The sequence below is a fragment of the Hyla sarda genome, unplaced genomic scaffold (genome assembly GCF_029499605.1).
Source record: "Hyla sarda isolate aHylSar1 unplaced genomic scaffold, aHylSar1.hap1 scaffold_307, whole genome shotgun sequence".
NCBI lineage: Eukaryota > Metazoa > Chordata > Amphibia > Anura > Hylidae > Hyla > Hyla sarda.
In genome coordinates, this window is record NW_026609792.1 from 260,174 (window position 1) to 276,684 (window position 16,511).

Sequence of the window (16,511 nt, forward strand, 5' to 3'; positions counted from 1 at the left end):
TCAAAGTCACATGTCTCTAGATAAGAAAATAAAGCAGCCCTGCGATCAGGGCTCTTTAAGGACCTCACATTGAGTGAGGCAATTTTTACAGGGATAGGCATAGTTTATGGAGAGTCCGTGCTTGGAGAATCAAAGTCAATAATAAGCTGCGTACCGTCATCCCCCGCCTGCGGGGTCATCAGCTCCTTGATGTTCTGAGGGTCGGAGCTTGAGATCGATGATGCCCCGACCCTGAGCTCGCTCTCGTCCGAACTACGGCACGCCGCTTTCCTTTGAATGTCTTCCTCTTCTTCTTCTCTTTGTCTTTTAAATGTCACACTGCTGTCCATATCCTCTGTGTTGCTCTCACTCGATGTAATCTCTGGCCCCCGGCTGATGGATCTGCGTCTTCTTTCATCTTTTGACGACTGGAACTGCTGCACAGGGGCCTGTGAGGCCTCTTTTCCGGAACCTTTGCCGCTACCTTGGGAAGTTTTCATCGCTTGTTCCCCAGCAAGCGTTGCTGAGGACTGTTGCTCCAACTTCCCCATCGATCGACGATGGACAGTTTTACCCACCGGGTCCACTGCTGGCGGGGCAGCAAACCCTGGTTTGGCGCCACTTGTCTTCTTGGCCCTGTCCTGTATAGGCGGAGTAACAGGACCGGGCTCAGACCTGGCCACCTGGCTCCCCTTCCGGCGGGCTTTCACCGGGGCCTCTTCGTCCGGAGCAGGGCGACCCTGGGCCAAGCCAGTACCTGGCTTATGCTGCAATTTTGGGTCCACCTCTGCCCCCACCGAGGCCCGTCGGCTGCCACCCGCCACAGGTGAGCCCCCTTCAGAAGTTTTGGCGGGCTCTTGAGCCAGGTAGGAAGTCGATCGACGTCTTTCAATTTCCCGGGCAGTAAACTCGATCACCCGCCCGGGCTTCGTGGAATCCCCATGGCCTCCCCCTAGCACTACCACCGGTGGGCCCCCCGATGGAGCACCAGAGGTCTTGGGCCTGGACCCATCAGTACCTGCCATCTGGGGTTTGGGCATCTTAAAAAAGGACGTCTTTTGTCCTGTCCCCTCTTTGGGTGGGCCCAGCCTTGACCCACCCATCGTAGTTTTTGCTTTATGGGGACAGGAATTAAAATCGTGATTTTCCTCTCCGCAGAGGTTGCACCTTATCGTATGGCTACATCTTGAGGCTATGTGACCTTCTTGGCCACACCTATTGCAGCGAATCACACGCTCCGCGCCGCAGGTCTCCTGGGTGTGGCCAAACCTCAAGCAATTTCGGCAATACATAGGCATTTGAGGATAGAACAGGAAGCCCCGAACTCTCCCGATGGCAAAATTTGGGGGCGGATGGCAAAGACCCCCAATACCACCGGGATCCTTACGGAGCTTGACCCAGAACTTCCTCTTGCCGTTCCAGAACCGCACGGAGTTCAAGATTTTGTTTGCGAATCGCACCTCTTCGCAGTATCGTCGAAGAAAAGTGGCTATATCCTCCGTGGTCACATGAGGGCTGTGCATAGCCACCACCAACGGTATATGTTCCTCACCATAGAGGAACTGGAACGAAAGACCGTCGAGTCGATCGTCCCTCTGGTCCGCACCAGACAAGGTTGCATAGATGTTATCGCAACACGCCGTGGCCGTGAAGGTGACGGTATACAGGCCACGGCTTTCCTGGTCATTTAGACACAGGATGTCCTCCCTATTGAGGCGGAAGTAGTCAAGAAGAATCACCTCCGCAATGAAGCGGAGGTTCTTCAACTGACGATGGCTCTCCGACACCTCTATGCGGATGGTATTTCGCATCGACATTTCCCCAGAGGGGAAAGCCCAGGAGAACGGCATCTTCCACACCCAGGGACTAAGCCCCTTCCCCAATAGCAGCAGGGGCTCGGAATCCCGCTATAAAAGCGGAACCCTTACCCAAGGCAGAGGTCGGGGGTACCCTAGGTGCTTCCGAAGCTACAGGTAACGCTCAACGTACCGAAAATGCCTTCTGAGACACAAGGTCCCAGAGACAGGGGGATCGCAACCCGTTGTCTGTGGACTAAGCCCGCTCCCCAATAGCAGCAAGGGGGTGAAGTCCCTCCGTAAGGAGAGACAATCCCCCAAGGCCGAGAAGCGGGGTACCACAGACACCTTCCGACCAGACCAAATGCAGATACTACACTTGATCTTAGCCAAAAGGCCGAGAAGCGATAACCGTGAAAGGGGCGGGCCCAACAAGGTGCCCTTCATGGGCACTATCACTGCTTGCTGTCAGGGAGGCTGCCAGACAATTTTCCATGCACACTCTGGGCTGGGGGGCAGTCAACCACCAGTACACACAGCAGAACCTAAACCCATACCATTATTGCTAAGCAGCAAGACAGGGGCCCATTGCACTCCCACGGGGCCTTTTTAAATGCAATCCATAACCCGGATTTGCCAGGAACCCTTCTTACTCCTCCTACTTGCATGTGACACTGGGCTTAGGATCTGCATAGGAAACACACACACAAGCACACACCTACCTTTGTTGCCTGCAGATGCCTCCTTGGCTGTCCCCAAACGGTATCAAACCAACACCCACGGGAAGCTGTAAGCATAGAGGACATGCCTGCACCCCATTGGACTTACCTGTGTGGGTTAAATCCGGGTTATTTGACAACCTATGGCGGTGATGGTTCTGCTCAGGCAGAGCAGTGCTGATGCTCCTCATAAAGCTGTCGCTGCTGTGAAGGTTCTAGGTGACATCACAAATCCCTATGGTTACATACACAACAAAGCTGGGTTGTTGTTGTTTACACTCTGCAAGGCCTGTGGAAGTGAGTGACATCATAGCACTGTAGTTCTGAGGGTTCTAGATGGATGCAACAATCTCCTGTTGCTTCTATGAAGGCCATAATAGACGACATCACCAAACAGCTCCATAGTCACATACACAGCAAAGGAGAGATGTTGTTTACACCTAGTGATGTCAGTGGTATTGAGTGACATCACAGCACAGTGCTAAGGCTCCTGGGCCTGGACACAGCAGCGGCTGCAATATCTCAACGGAGAATACGTTTATATATATGTGTGTGTGTGCGCGTATATATATATATATATATATATATATATATATATATATATTTCTCCGCCGAAATCACTTTTAAACCCATTTCCACCTTTTTTTCCCTTCTCTTCCTCTTACTTTTTTTTCACGTTTTTTTACGTTTTTCTCCTTTTCGCCTCTTTTCTGGGCGTATTATTCTTCTTTTTCTTCTTTTTTTTCGTCTAATGCATACCCCATCAGTGCAGCAATGCTTATTCAATACCGCCAGCAGATGGAGACACTGGGGGATAATTTTCTAAGGATTTATACAGATTTTTCCTGTCTGAATTTGTCGCACAGAAAGTTGCAGGCCAAATATGTGTGACATTTCTGCGACTTTAGCTTCTAGAGCATTTTTACAACATTATACATAGGTGCTGAATACATAAAAAGCGACTGTTCAGCGACAGACAAGTCGCATCGGCTGAAAGTAGGCCAGAATGTCAGTCCATGTTGGAGCAGGTTTAGATACAGTCTAAAGTATAGATCTCAAAGTCTGTGCACAGAATTTAGCAAGGGCCTCGCACCTTCTGATGCATCAGGTAGGTGCACAATAGCATAGCCTAACCCTCTGTACTTTGGTCTATATTGATGCGGGACATAGACAGCCAGCTGATGACCAATCCATTAGTGCAATGGATGGCTGGAAGCATTTGTCTTTGCCTTTGCAATACCACAGAAGCAATGCATGGTCAATGTACAGCAATGACACACCTGTGTGAACAGCCAGGAGACCCCCCCCCCCCCCCCCATGTTATGTTACATAGTTACATAGTTAGTACGGTCGAAAAAAGACATATGTCCATCAAGTTCAACCAGGGAATTAAGGGGTAGGGGTGTGGCGCGATATTGGGGAAGGGATGAGATTTTATATTTCTTCATAAGCATTAATCTTATTTTGTCAATTAGGAACATTCAGCACCCACCCGCTATCAAGGCAGCTGCCTATCATGTCATGCCCTACCTGCACAGGTGTGCTGGCTACTCAAATGATCCAATTAAGGAGGCCATTTAGTCAGCAGCAGCAGAAGTCCTGTGCCTGGACGCTCCAACAGCGGCCAGACACAAGCAGAAGCAGAAGCAGCAGAAGCAGCAGCAGCACCACCTTTTGTTTTTTGGCTGCAGCAGCAGCAAGGCCCACAGGGCTGGCTAGCTGGCTAGCCAGCAAGCAGGTAGCAATGAAAGTAGGAATCTTTCTTTTTAACCCTGTAAGGGGGTGGTGCACTGTACCCGAAGATACTGCCATATCGGGTCAATGCATAGGGCGACGGAAGCAAGCTTCGAAATCGGCCCCCGTTCTCAAAAATCCATTTAATATATGGTCCCCAGATAGGGGACGTATCAGATATTAAACTGATAAGAACAGATACTACACTTGATCTTAGCCAAAAGGCCGAGAAGCGATAACCGTGAAAGGGGCGGGCCCAACAAGGTGCCCTTCATGGGCACTATCACTGCTTGCTGTCAGGGAGGCTGCCAGACAATTTTCCATGCACACTCTGGGCTGGGGGGCAGTCAACCACCAGTACACACAGCAGAACCTAAACCCATACCATTATTGCTAAGCAGCAAGACAGGGGCCCATTGCACTCCCACGGGGCCTTTTTAAATGCAATCCATAACCCGGATTTGCCAGGAACCCTTCTTACTCCTCCTACTTGCATGTGACACTGGGCTTAGGATCTGCATAGGAAACACACACACAAGCACACACCTACCTTTGTTGCCTGCAGATGCCTCCTTGGCTGTCCCCAAACGGTATCAAACCAACACCCACGGGAAGCTGTAAGCATAGAGGACATGCCTGCACCCCATTGGACTTACCTGTGTGGGTTAAATCCGGGTTATTTGACAACCTATGGCGGTGATGGTTCTGCTCAGGCAGAGCAGTGCTGATGCTCCTCATAAAGCTGTCGCTGCTGTGAAGGTTCTAGGTGACATCACAAATCCCTATGGTTACATACACAACAAAGCTGGGTTGTTGTTGTTTACACTCTGCAAGGCCTGTGGAAGTGAGTGACATCATAGCACTGTAGTTCTGAGGGTTCTAGATGGATGCAACAATCTCCTGTTGCTTCTATGAAGGCCATAATAGACGACATCACCAAACAGCTCCATAGTCACATACACAGCAAAGGAGAGATGTTGTTTACACCTAGTGATGTCAGTGGTATTGAGTGACATCACAGCACAGTGCTAAGGCTCCTGGGCCTGGACACAGCAGCGGCTGCAATATCTCAACGGAGAATACGTTTATATATATGTGTGTGTGTGCGCGTATATATATATATATATATATATATATATATATATATATATATATATATATTTCTCCGCCGAAATCACTTTTAAACCCATTTCCACCTTTTTTTCCCTTCTCTTCCTCTTACTTTTTTTTCACGTTTTTTTACGTTTTTCTCCTTTTCGCCTCTTTTCTGGGCGTATTATTCTTCTTTTTCTTCTTTTTTTTCGTCTAATGCATACCCCATCAGTGCAGCAATGCTTATTCAATACCGCCAGCAGATGGAGACACTGGGGGATAATTTTCTAAGGATTTATACTGATTTTTCCTGTCTGAATTTGTCGCACAGAAAGTTGCAGGCCAAATATGTGTGACATTTCTGCGACTTTAGCTTCTAGAGCATTTTTACAACATTATACATAGGTGCTGAATACATAAAAAGCGACTGTTCAGCGACAGACAAGTCGCATCGGCTGAAAGTAGGCCAGAATGTCAGTCCATGTTGGAGCAGGTTTAGATACAGTCTAAAGTATAGATCTCAAAGTCTGTGCACAGAATTTAGCAAGGGCCTCGCACCTTCTGATGCATCAGGTAGGTGCACAATAGCATAGCCTAACCCTCTGTACTTTGGTCTATATTGATGCGGGACATAGACAGCCAGCTGATGACCAATCCATTAGTGCAATGGATGGCTGGAAGCATTTGTCTTTGCCTTTGCAATACCACAGAAGCAATGCATGGTCAATGTACAGCAATGACACACCTGTGTGAACAGCCAGGAGACCCCCCCCCCCCCCCCATGTTATGTTACATAGTTACATAGTTAGTACGGTCGAAAAAAGACATATGTCCATCAAGTTCAACCAGGGAATTAAGGGGTAGGGGTGTGGCGCGATATTGGGGAAGGGATGAGATTTTATATTTCTTCATAAGCATTAATCTTATTTTGTCAATTAGGAACATTCAGCACCCACCCGCTATCAAGGCAGCTGCCTATCATGTCATGCCCTACCTGCACAGGTGTGCTGGCTACTCAAATGATCCAATTAAGGAGGCCATTTAGTCAGCAGCAGCAGAAGTCCTGTGCCTGGACGCTCCAACAGCGGCCAGACACAAGCAGAAGCAGAAGCAGCAGAAGCAGCAGCAGCACCACCTTTTGTTTTTTGGCTGCAGCAGCAGCAAGGCCCACAGGGCTGGCTAGCTGGCTAGCCAGCAAGCAGGTAGCAATGAAAGTAGGAATCTTTCTTTTTAACCCTGTAAGGGGGTGGTGCACTGTACCCGAAGATACTGCCATATCGGGTCAATGCATAGGGCGACGGAAGCAAGCTTCGAAATCGGCCCCCGTTCTCAAAAATCCATTTAATATATGGTCCCCAGATAGGGGACGTATCAGATATTAAACTGATAAGAACAGATACTACACTTGATCTTAGCCAAAAGGCCGAGAAGCGATAACCGTGAAAGGGGCGGGCCCAACAAGGTGCCCTTCATGGGCACTATCACTGCTTGCTGTCAGGGAGGCTGCCAGACAATTTTCCATGCACACTCTGGGCTGGGGGGCAGTCAACCACCAGTACACACAGCAGAACCTAAACCCATACCATTATTGCTAAGCAGCAAGACAGGGGCCCATTGCACTCCCACGGGGGCCTTTTTAAATGCAATCCATAACCCGGATTTGCCAGGAACCCTTCTTACTCCTCCTACTTGCATGTGACACTGGGCTTAGGATCTGCATAGGAAACACACACACAAGCACACACCTACCTTTGTTGCCTGCAGATGCCTCCTTGGCTGTCCCCAAACGGTATCAAACCAACACCCACGGGAAGCTGTAAGCATAGAGGACATGCCTGCACCCCATTGGACTTACCTGTGTGGGTTAAATCCGGGTTATTTGACAACCTATGGCGGTGATGGTTCTGCTCAGGCAGAGCAGTGCTGATGCTCCTCATAAAGCTGTCGCTGCTGTGAAGGTTCTAGGTGACATCACAAATCCCTATGGTTACATACACAACAAAGCTGGGTTGTTGTTGTTTACACTCTGCAAGGCCTGTGGAAGTGAGTGACATCATAGCACTGTAGTTCTGAGGGTTCTAGATGGATGCAACAATCTCCTGTTGCTTCTATGAAGGCCATAATAGACGACATCACCAAACAGCTCCATAGTCACATACACAGCAAAGGAGAGATGTTGTTTACACCTAGTGATGTCAGTGGTATTGAGTGACATCACAGCACAGTGCTAAGGCTCCTGGGCCTGGACACAGCAGCGGCTGCAATATCTCAACGGAGAATACGTTTATATATATGTGTGTGTTTATATATATGTGTGTGTGTGCGCGTATATATATATATATATATATATATATATATATATATTTCTCCGCCGAAATCACTTTTAAACCCATTTCCACCTTTTTTTCCCTTCTCTTCCTCTTACTTTTTTTTCACGTTTTTTTACGTTTTTCTCCTTTTCGCCTCTTTTCTGGGCGTATTATTCTTCTTTTTCTTCTTTTTTTTCGTCTAATGCATACCCCATCAGTGCAGCAATGCTTATTCAATACCGCCAGCAGATGGAGACACTGGGGGATAATTTTCTAAGGATTTATACTGATTTTTCCTGTCTGAATTTGTCGCACAGAAAGTTGCAGGCCAAATATGTGTGACATTTCTGCGACTTTAGCTTCTAGAGCATTTTTACAACATTATACATAGGTGCTGAATACATAAAAAGCGACTGTTCAGCGACAGACAAGTCGCATCGGCTGAAAGTAGGCCAGAATGTCAGTCCATGTTGGAGCAGGTTTAGATACAGTCTAAAGTATAGATCTCAAAGTCTGTGCACAGAATTTAGCAAGGGCCTCGCACCTTCTGATGCATCAGGTAGGTGCACAATAGCATAGCCTAACCCTCTGTACTTTGGTCTATATTGATGCGGGACATAGACAGCCAGCTGATGACCAATCCATTAGTGCAATGGATGGCTGGAAGCATTTGTCTTTGCCTTTGCAATACCACAGAAGCAATGCATGGTCAATGTACAGCAATGACACACCTGTGTTAACAGCCAGGAGACCCCCCCCCCCCCCCCCCCCATGTTATGTTACATAGTTACATAGTTAGTACGGTCGAAAAAAGACATATGTCCATCAAGTTCAACCAGGGAATTAAGGGGTAGGGGTGTGGCGCGATATTGGGGAAGGGATGAGATTTTATATTTCTTCATAAGCATTAATCTTATTTTGTCAATTAGGAACATTCAGCACCCACCCGCTATCAAGGCAGCTGCCTATCATGTCATGCCCTACCTGCACAGGTGTGCTGGCTACTCAAATGATCCAATTAAGGAGGCCATTTAGTCAGCAGCAGCAGAAGTCCTGTGCCTGGACGCTCCAACAGCGGCCAGACACAAGCAGAAGCAGAAGCAGCAGAAGCAGCAGCAGCACCACCTTTTGTTTTTTGGCTGCAGCAGCAGCAAGGCCCACAGGGCTGGCTAGCTGGCTAGCCAGCAAGCAGGTAGCAATGAAAGTAGGAATCTTTCTTTTTAACCCTGTAAGGGGGTGGTGCACTGTACCCGAAGATACTGCCATATCGGGTCAATGCATAGGGCGACGGAAGCAAGCTTCGAAATCGGCCCCCGTTCTCAAAAATCCATTTAATATATGGTCCCCAGATAGGGGACGTATCAGATATTAAACTGATAAGAACAGATACTACACTTGATCTTAGCCAAAAGGCCGAGAAGCGATAACCGTGAAAGGGGCGGGCCCAACAAGGTGCCCTTCATGGGCACTATCACTGCTTGCTGTCAGGGAGGCTGCCAGACAATTTTCCATGCACACTCTGTGCTGGGGGGCAGTCAACCACCAGTACACACAGCAGAACCTAAACCCATACCATTATTGCTAAGCAGCAAGACAGGGGCCCATTGCACTCCCACGGGGCCTTTTTAAATGCAATCCATAACCCGGATTTGCCAGGAACCCTTCTTACTCCTCCTACTTGCATGTGACACTGGGCTTAGGATCTGCATAGGAAACACACACACAAGCACACACCTACCTTTGTTGCCTGCAGATGCCTCCTTGGCTGTCCCCAAACGGTATCAAACCAACACCCACGGGAAGCTGTAAGCATAGAGGACATGCCTGCACCCCATTGGACTTACCTGTGTGGGTTAAATCCGGGTTATTTGACAACCTATGGCGGTGATGGTTCTGCTCAGGCAGAGCAGTGCTGATGCTCCTCATAAAGCTGTCGCTGCTGTGAAGGTTCTAGGTGACATCACAAATCCCTATGGTTACATACACAACAAAGCTGGGTTGTTGTTGTTTACACTCTGCAAGGCCTGTGGAAGTGAGTGACATCATAGCACTGTAGTTCTGAGGGTTCTAGATGGATGCAACAATCTCCTGTTGCTTCTATGAAGGCCATAATAGACGACATCACCAAACAGCTCCATAGTCACATACACAGCAAAGGAGAGATGTTGTTTACACCTAGTGATGTCAGTGGTATTGAGTGACATCACAGCACAGTGCTAAGGCTCCTGGGCCTGGACACAGCAGCGGCTGCAATATCTCAACGGAGAATACGTTTATATATATGTGTGTGTGTGCGCGTATATATATATATATATATATATATATATATATATATATATATATATTTCTCCGCCGAAATCACTTTTAAACCCATTTCCACCTTTTTTTCCCTTCTCTTCCTCTTACTTTTTTTTCACGTTTTTTTACGTTTTTCTCCTTTTCGCCTCTTTTCTGGGCGTATTATTCTTCTTTTTCTTCTTTTTTTTCGTCTAATGCATACCCCATCAGTGCAGCAATGCTTATTCAATACCGCCAGCAGATGGAGACACTGGGGGATAATTTTCTAAGGATTTATACTGATTTTTCCTGTCTGAATTTGTCGCACAGAAAGTTGCAGGCCAAATATGTGTGACATTTCTGCGACTTTAGCTTCTAGAGCATTTTTACAACATTATACATAGGTGCTGAATACATAAAAAGCGACTGTTCAGCGACAGACAAGTCGCATCGGCTGAAAGTAGGCCAGAATGTCAGTCCATGTTGGAGCAGGTTTAGATACAGTCTAAAGTATAGATCTCAAAGTCTGTGCACAGAATTTAGCAAGGGCCTCGCACCTTCTGATGCATCAGGTAGGTGCACAATAGCATAGCCTAACCCTCTGTACTTTGGTCTATATTGATGCGGGACATAGACAGCCAGCTGATGACCAATCCATTAGTGCAATGGATGGCTGGAAGCATTTGTCTTTGCCTTTGCAATACCACAGAAGCAATGCATGGTCAATGTACAGCAATGACACACCTGTGTGAACAGCCAGGAGACCCCCCCCCCCCCCCCATGTTATGTTACATAGTTACATAGTTAGTACGGTCGAAAAAAGACATATGTCCATCAAGTTCAACCAGGGAATTAAGGGGTAGGGGTGTGGCGCGATATTGGGGAAGGGATGAGATTTTATATTTCTTCATAAGCATTAATCTTATTTTGTCAATTAGGAACATTCAGCACCCACCCGCTATCAAGGCAGCTGCCTATCATGTCATGCCCTACCTGCACAGGTGTGCTGGCTACTCAAATGATCCAATTAAGGAGGCCATTTAGTCAGCAGCAGCAGAAGTCCTGTGCCTGGACGCTCCAACAGCGGCCAGACACAAGCAGAAGCAGAAGCAGCAGAAGCAGCAGCAGCACCACCTTTTGTTTTTTGGCTGCAGCAGCAGCAAGGCCCACAGGGCTGGCTAGCTGGCTAGCCAGCAAGCAGGTAGCAATGAAAGTAGGAATCTTTCTTTTTAACCCTGTAAGGGGGTGGTGCACTGTACCCGAAGATACTGCCATATCGGGTCAATGCATAGGGCGACGGAAGCAAGCTTCGAAATCGGCCCCCGTTCTCAAAAATCCATTTAATATATGGTCCCCAGATAGGGGACGTATCAGATATTAAACTGATAAGAACAGATACTACACTTGATCTTAGCCAAAAGGCCGAGAAGCGATAACCGTGAAAGGGGCGGGCCCAACAAGGTGCCCTTCATGGGCACTATCACTGCTTGCTGTCAGGGAGGCTGCCAGACAATTTTCCATGCACACTCTGGGCTGGGGGGCAGTCAACCACCAGTACACACAGCAGAACCTAAACCCATACCATTATTGCTAAGCAGCAAGACAGGGGCCCATTGCACTCCCACGGGGCCTTTTTAAATGCAATCCATAACCCGGATTTGCCAGGAACCCTTCTTACTCCTCCTACTTGCATGTGACACTGGGCTTAGGATCTGCATAGGAAACACACACACAAGCACACACCTACCTTTGTTGCCTGCAGATGCCTCCTTGGCTGTCCCCAAACGGTATCAAACCAACACCCACGGGAAGCTGTAAGCATAGAGGACATGCCTGCACCCCATTGGACTTACCTGTGTGGGTTAAATCCGGGTTATTTGACAACCTATGGCGGTGATGGTTCTGCTCAGGCAGAGCAGTGCTGATGCTCCTCATAAAGCTGTCGCTGCTGTGAAGGTTCTAGGTGACATCACAAATCCCTATGGTTACATACACAACAAAGCTGGGTTGTTGTTGTTTACACTCTGCAAGGCCTGTGGAAGTGAGTGACATCATAGCACTGTAGTTCTGAGGGTTCTAGATGGATGCAACAATCTCCTGTTGCTTCTATGAAGGCCATAATAGACGACATCACCAAACAGCTCCATAGTCACATACACAGCAAAGGAGAGATGTTGTTTACACCTAGTGATGTCAGTGGTATTGAGTGACATCACAGCACAGTGCTAAGGCTCCTGGGCCTGGACACAGCAGCGGCTGCAATATCTCAACGGAGAATACGTTTATATATATGTGTGTGTGTGCGCGTATATATATATATATATATATATATATATATATATATATATATACATATATATATATATATTTCTCCGCCGAAATCACTTTTAAACCCATTTCCACCTTTTTTTCCCTTCTCTTCCTCTTACTTTTTTTTCACGTTTTTTTACGTTTTTCTCCTTTTCGCCTCTTTTCTGGGCGTATTATTCTTCTTTTTCTTCTTTTTTTTCGTCTAATGCATACCCCATCAGTGCAGCAATGCTTATTCAATACCGCCAGCAGATGGAGACACTGGGGGATAATTTTCTAAGGATTTATACTGATTTTTCCTGTCTGAATTTGTCGCACAGAAAGTTGCAGGCCAAATATGTGTGACATTTCTGCGACTTTAGCTTCTAGAGCATTTTTACAACATTATACATAGGTGCTGAATACATAAAAAGCGACTGTTCAGCGACAGACAAGTCGCATCGGCTGAAAGTAGGCCAGAATGTCAGTCCATGTTGGAGCAGGTTTAGATACAGTCTAAAGTATAGATCTCAAAGTCTGTGCACAGAATTTAGCAAGGGCCTCGCACCTTCTGATGCATCAGGTAGGTGCACAATAGCATAGCCTAACCCTCTGTACTTTGGTCTATATTGATGCGGGACATAGACAGCCAGCTGATGACCAATCCATTAGTGCAATGGATGGCTGGAAGCATTTGTCTTTGCCTTTGCAATACCACAGAAGCAATGCATGGTCAATGTACAGCAATGACACACCTGTGTTAACAGCCAGGAGACCCCCCCCCCCCCCCATGTTATGTTACATAGTTACATAGTTAGTACGGTCGAAAAAAGACATATGTCCATCAAGTTCAACCAGGGAATTAAGGGGTAGGGGTGTGGCGCGATATTGGGGAAGGGATGAGATTTTATATTTCTTCATAAGCATTAATCTTATTTTGTCAATTAGGAACATTCAGCACCCACCCGCTATCAAGGCAGCTGCCTATCATGTCATGCCCTACCTGCACAGGTGTGCTGGCTACTCAAATGATCCAATTAAGGAGGCCATTTAGTCAGCAGCAGCAGAAGTCCTGTGCCTGGACGCTCCAACAGGGGCCAGACACAAGCAGAAGCAGAAGCAGCAGAAGCAGCAGCAGCACCACCTTTTGTTTTTTGGCTGCAGCAGCAGCAAGGCCCACAGGGCTGGCTAGCTGGCTAGCCAGCAAGCAGGTAGCAATGAAAGTAGGAATCTTTCTTTTTAACCCTGTAAGGGGGTGGTGCACTGTACCCGAAGATACTGCCATATCGGGTCAATGCATAGGGCGACGGAAGCAAGCTTCGAAATCGGCCCCCGTTCTCAAAAATCCATTTAATATATGGTCCCCAGATAGGGGACGTATCAGATATTAAACTGATAAGAACAGATACTACACTTGATCTTAGCCAAAAGGCCGAGAAGCGATAACCGTGAAAGGGGCGGGCCCAACAAGGTGCCCTTCATGGGCACTATCACTGCTTGCTGTCAGGGAGGCTGCCAGACAATTTTCCATGCACACTCTGGGCTGGGGGGCAGTCAACCACCAGTACACACAGCAGAACCTAAACCCATACCATTATTGCTAAGCAGCAAGACAGGGGCCCATTGCACTCCCACAGGGCCTTTTTAAATGCAATCCATAACCCGGATTTGCCAGGAACCCTTCTTACTCCTCCTACTTGCATGTGACACTGGGCTTAGGATCTGCATAGGAAACACACACACAAGCACACACCTACCTTTGTTGCCTGCAGATGCCTCCTTGGCTGTCCCCAAACGGTATCAAACCAACACCCACGGGAAGCTGTAAGCATAGAGGACATGCCTGCACCCCATTGGACTTACCTGTGTGGGTTAAATCCGGGTTATTTGACAACCTATGGCGGTGATGGTTCTGCTCAGGCAGAGCAGTGCTGATGCTCCTCATAAAGCTGTCGCTGCTGTGAAGGTTCTAGGTGACATCACAAATCCCTATGGTTACATACACAACAAAGCTGGGTTGTTGTTGTTTACACTCTGCAAGGCCTGTGGAAGTGAGTGACATCATAGCACTGTAGTTCTGAGGGTTCTAGATGGATGCAACAATCTCCTGTTGCTTCTATGAAGGCCATAATAGACGACATCACCAAACAGCTCCATAGTAGTGTTGCTCGCGAATATTCGCAATTCGAATATTATTCGCGAATATCGCATATTCGCGAATTCGCGAATTTCGCGAATATAGCGCTATATATTCGTAATTACGAATTTTCTTTTTTTTTTTTTTTTTTTTTTTCTTCACAGTACACATCACAGTGATCACCCCTCTCTGCTTCCAGCTTGTGTGGTGTAAAGAAGGCTCTAATACTACTGTGTGAGACTGGCGTGCGAATATTCGCATATGCGAAGATTAGTGTATGCTAATTTTCACATATGCGAATTTTCGAGTATGCGAATTTCCTATATGCTAATTTTCACATATGTTAATTTTCGCATATGCGAAATTTCGCATATGCGAAAATAAAACGAGAATATAACGAATATGCGAATATTCGCGAATATATGACGAATATTCGTCCATATATTCGCGAATATTCGCGAATTCGAATATGGCCTATGCCGCTCAACACTACTCCATAGTCACATACACAGCAAAGGAGAGATGTTGTTTACACCTAGTGATGTCAGTGGTATTGAGTGACATCACAGCACAGTGCTAAGGCTCCTGGGCCTGGACACAGCAGCGGCTGCAATATCTCAACGGAGAATACGTTTATATATATGTGTGTGTGTGCGCGTATATATATATATATATATATATATATATATATATATATTTCTCCGCCGAAATCACTTTTAAACCCATTTCCACCTTTTTTTCCCTTCTCTTCCTCTTACTTTTTTTTCACGTTTTTTTACGTTTTTCTCCTTTTCGCCTCTTTTCTGGGCGTATTATTCTTCTTTTTCTTCTTTTTTTTCGTCTAATGCATACCCCATCAGTGCAGCAATGCTTATTCAATACCGCCAGCAGATGGAGACACTGGGGGATAATTTTCTAAGGATTTATACTGATTTTTCCTGTCTGAATTTGTCGCACAGAAAGTTGCAGGCCAAATATGTGTGACATTTCTGCGACTTTAGCTTCTAGAGCATTTTTACAACATTATACATAGGTGCTGAATACATAAAAAGCGACTGTTCAGCGACAGACAAGTCGCATCGGCTGAAAGTAGGCCAGAATGTCAGTCCATGTTGGAGCAGGTTTAGATACAGTCTAAAGTATAGATCTCAAAGTCTGTGCACAGAATTTAGCAAGGGCCTCGCACCTTCTGATGCATCAGGTAGGTGCACAATAGCATAGCCTAACCCTCTGTACTTTGGTCTATATTGATGCGGGACATAGACAGCCAGCTGATGACCAATCCATTAGTGCAATGGATGGCTGGAAGCATTTGTCTTTGCCTTTGCAATACCACAGAAGCAATGCATGGTCAATGTACAGCAATGACACACCTGTGTGAACAGCCAGGAGACCCCCCCCCCCCCCATGTTATGTTACATAGTTACATAGTTAGTACGGTCGAAAAAAGACATATGTCCATCAAGTTCAACCAGGGAATTAAGGGGTAGGGGTGTGGCGCGATATTGGGGAAGGGATGAGATTTTATATTTCTTCATAAGCATTAATCTTATTTTGTCAATTAGGAACATTCAGCACCCACCCGCTATCAAGGCAGCTGCCTATCATGTCATGCCCTACCTGCACAGGTGTGCTGGCTACTCAAATGATCCAATTAAGGAGGCTATTTAGTCAGCAGCAGCAGAAGTCCTGTGCCTGGACGCTCCAACAGCGGCCAGACACAAGCAGAAGCAGAAGCAGCAGAAGCAGCAGCAGCACCACCTTTTGTTTTTTGGCTGCAGCAGCAGCAAGGCCCACAGGGCTGGCTAGCCAGCAAGCAGGTAGCAATGAAAGTAGGAATCTTTCTTTTTAACCCTGTAAGGGGGTGGTGCACTGTACCCGAAGATACTGCCATATCGGGTCAATGCATAGGGCGACGGAAGCAAGCTTCGAAATCGGCCCCCGTTCTCAAAAATCCATTTAATATATGGTCCCCAGATAGGGGACGTATCAGATATTAAACTGATAAGAACAGATACTACACTTGATCTTAGCCAAAAGGCCGAGAAGCGATAACCGTGAAAGGGGCGGGCCCAACAAGGTGCCCTTCATGGGCACTATCACTGCTTGCTGTCAGGGAGGCTGCCAGACAATTTTCCATGCACACTCTGGGCTGGGGGGCAGTCAACCACCAGTACAC

General features: G+C 47.0%; 6 non-coding genes and 1 pseudogene across 6 annotated transcripts; all 7 read right to left on the bottom strand.

Moving 5' to 3' along the window:
- Positions 1-1,966: 1,966 nt before the first annotated feature.
- LOC130328414 (U2 spliceosomal RNA) lies at positions 1,967-2,184 on the bottom strand (annotated as a pseudogene).
- A 2,090-nt stretch (positions 2,185-4,274) lies between these two features.
- Positions 4,275-4,465, bottom strand: LOC130328441 (U2 spliceosomal RNA). Its single transcript, XR_008872426.1, has one exon. It is a non-coding gene; the product is annotated as a U2 spliceosomal RNA (small nuclear RNA).
- Positions 4,466-6,564: 2,099 nt separating this feature from the next.
- Positions 6,565-6,755, bottom strand: LOC130328442 (U2 spliceosomal RNA). Its single transcript, XR_008872427.1, has one exon. It is a non-coding gene; the product is annotated as a U2 spliceosomal RNA (small nuclear RNA).
- A 2,108-nt stretch (positions 6,756-8,863) lies between these two features.
- LOC130328443 (U2 spliceosomal RNA) lies at positions 8,864-9,054 on the bottom strand. Its single transcript, XR_008872428.1, has one exon. It is a non-coding gene; the product is annotated as a U2 spliceosomal RNA (small nuclear RNA).
- Positions 9,055-11,149: 2,095 nt separating this feature from the next.
- LOC130328444 (U2 spliceosomal RNA) lies at positions 11,150-11,340 on the bottom strand. Its single transcript, XR_008872429.1, has one exon. It is a non-coding gene; the product is annotated as a U2 spliceosomal RNA (small nuclear RNA).
- Positions 11,341-13,448: 2,108 nt separating this feature from the next.
- Positions 13,449-13,639, bottom strand: LOC130328447 (U2 spliceosomal RNA). The gene has a single exon (XR_008872431.1). It is a non-coding gene; the product is annotated as a U2 spliceosomal RNA (small nuclear RNA).
- A 2,555-nt stretch (positions 13,640-16,194) lies between these two features.
- LOC130328448 (U2 spliceosomal RNA) lies at positions 16,195-16,385 on the bottom strand. Its single transcript, XR_008872432.1, has one exon. It is a non-coding gene; the product is annotated as a U2 spliceosomal RNA (small nuclear RNA).
- Between the last annotated feature and the right edge of the window lie 126 nt (positions 16,386-16,511).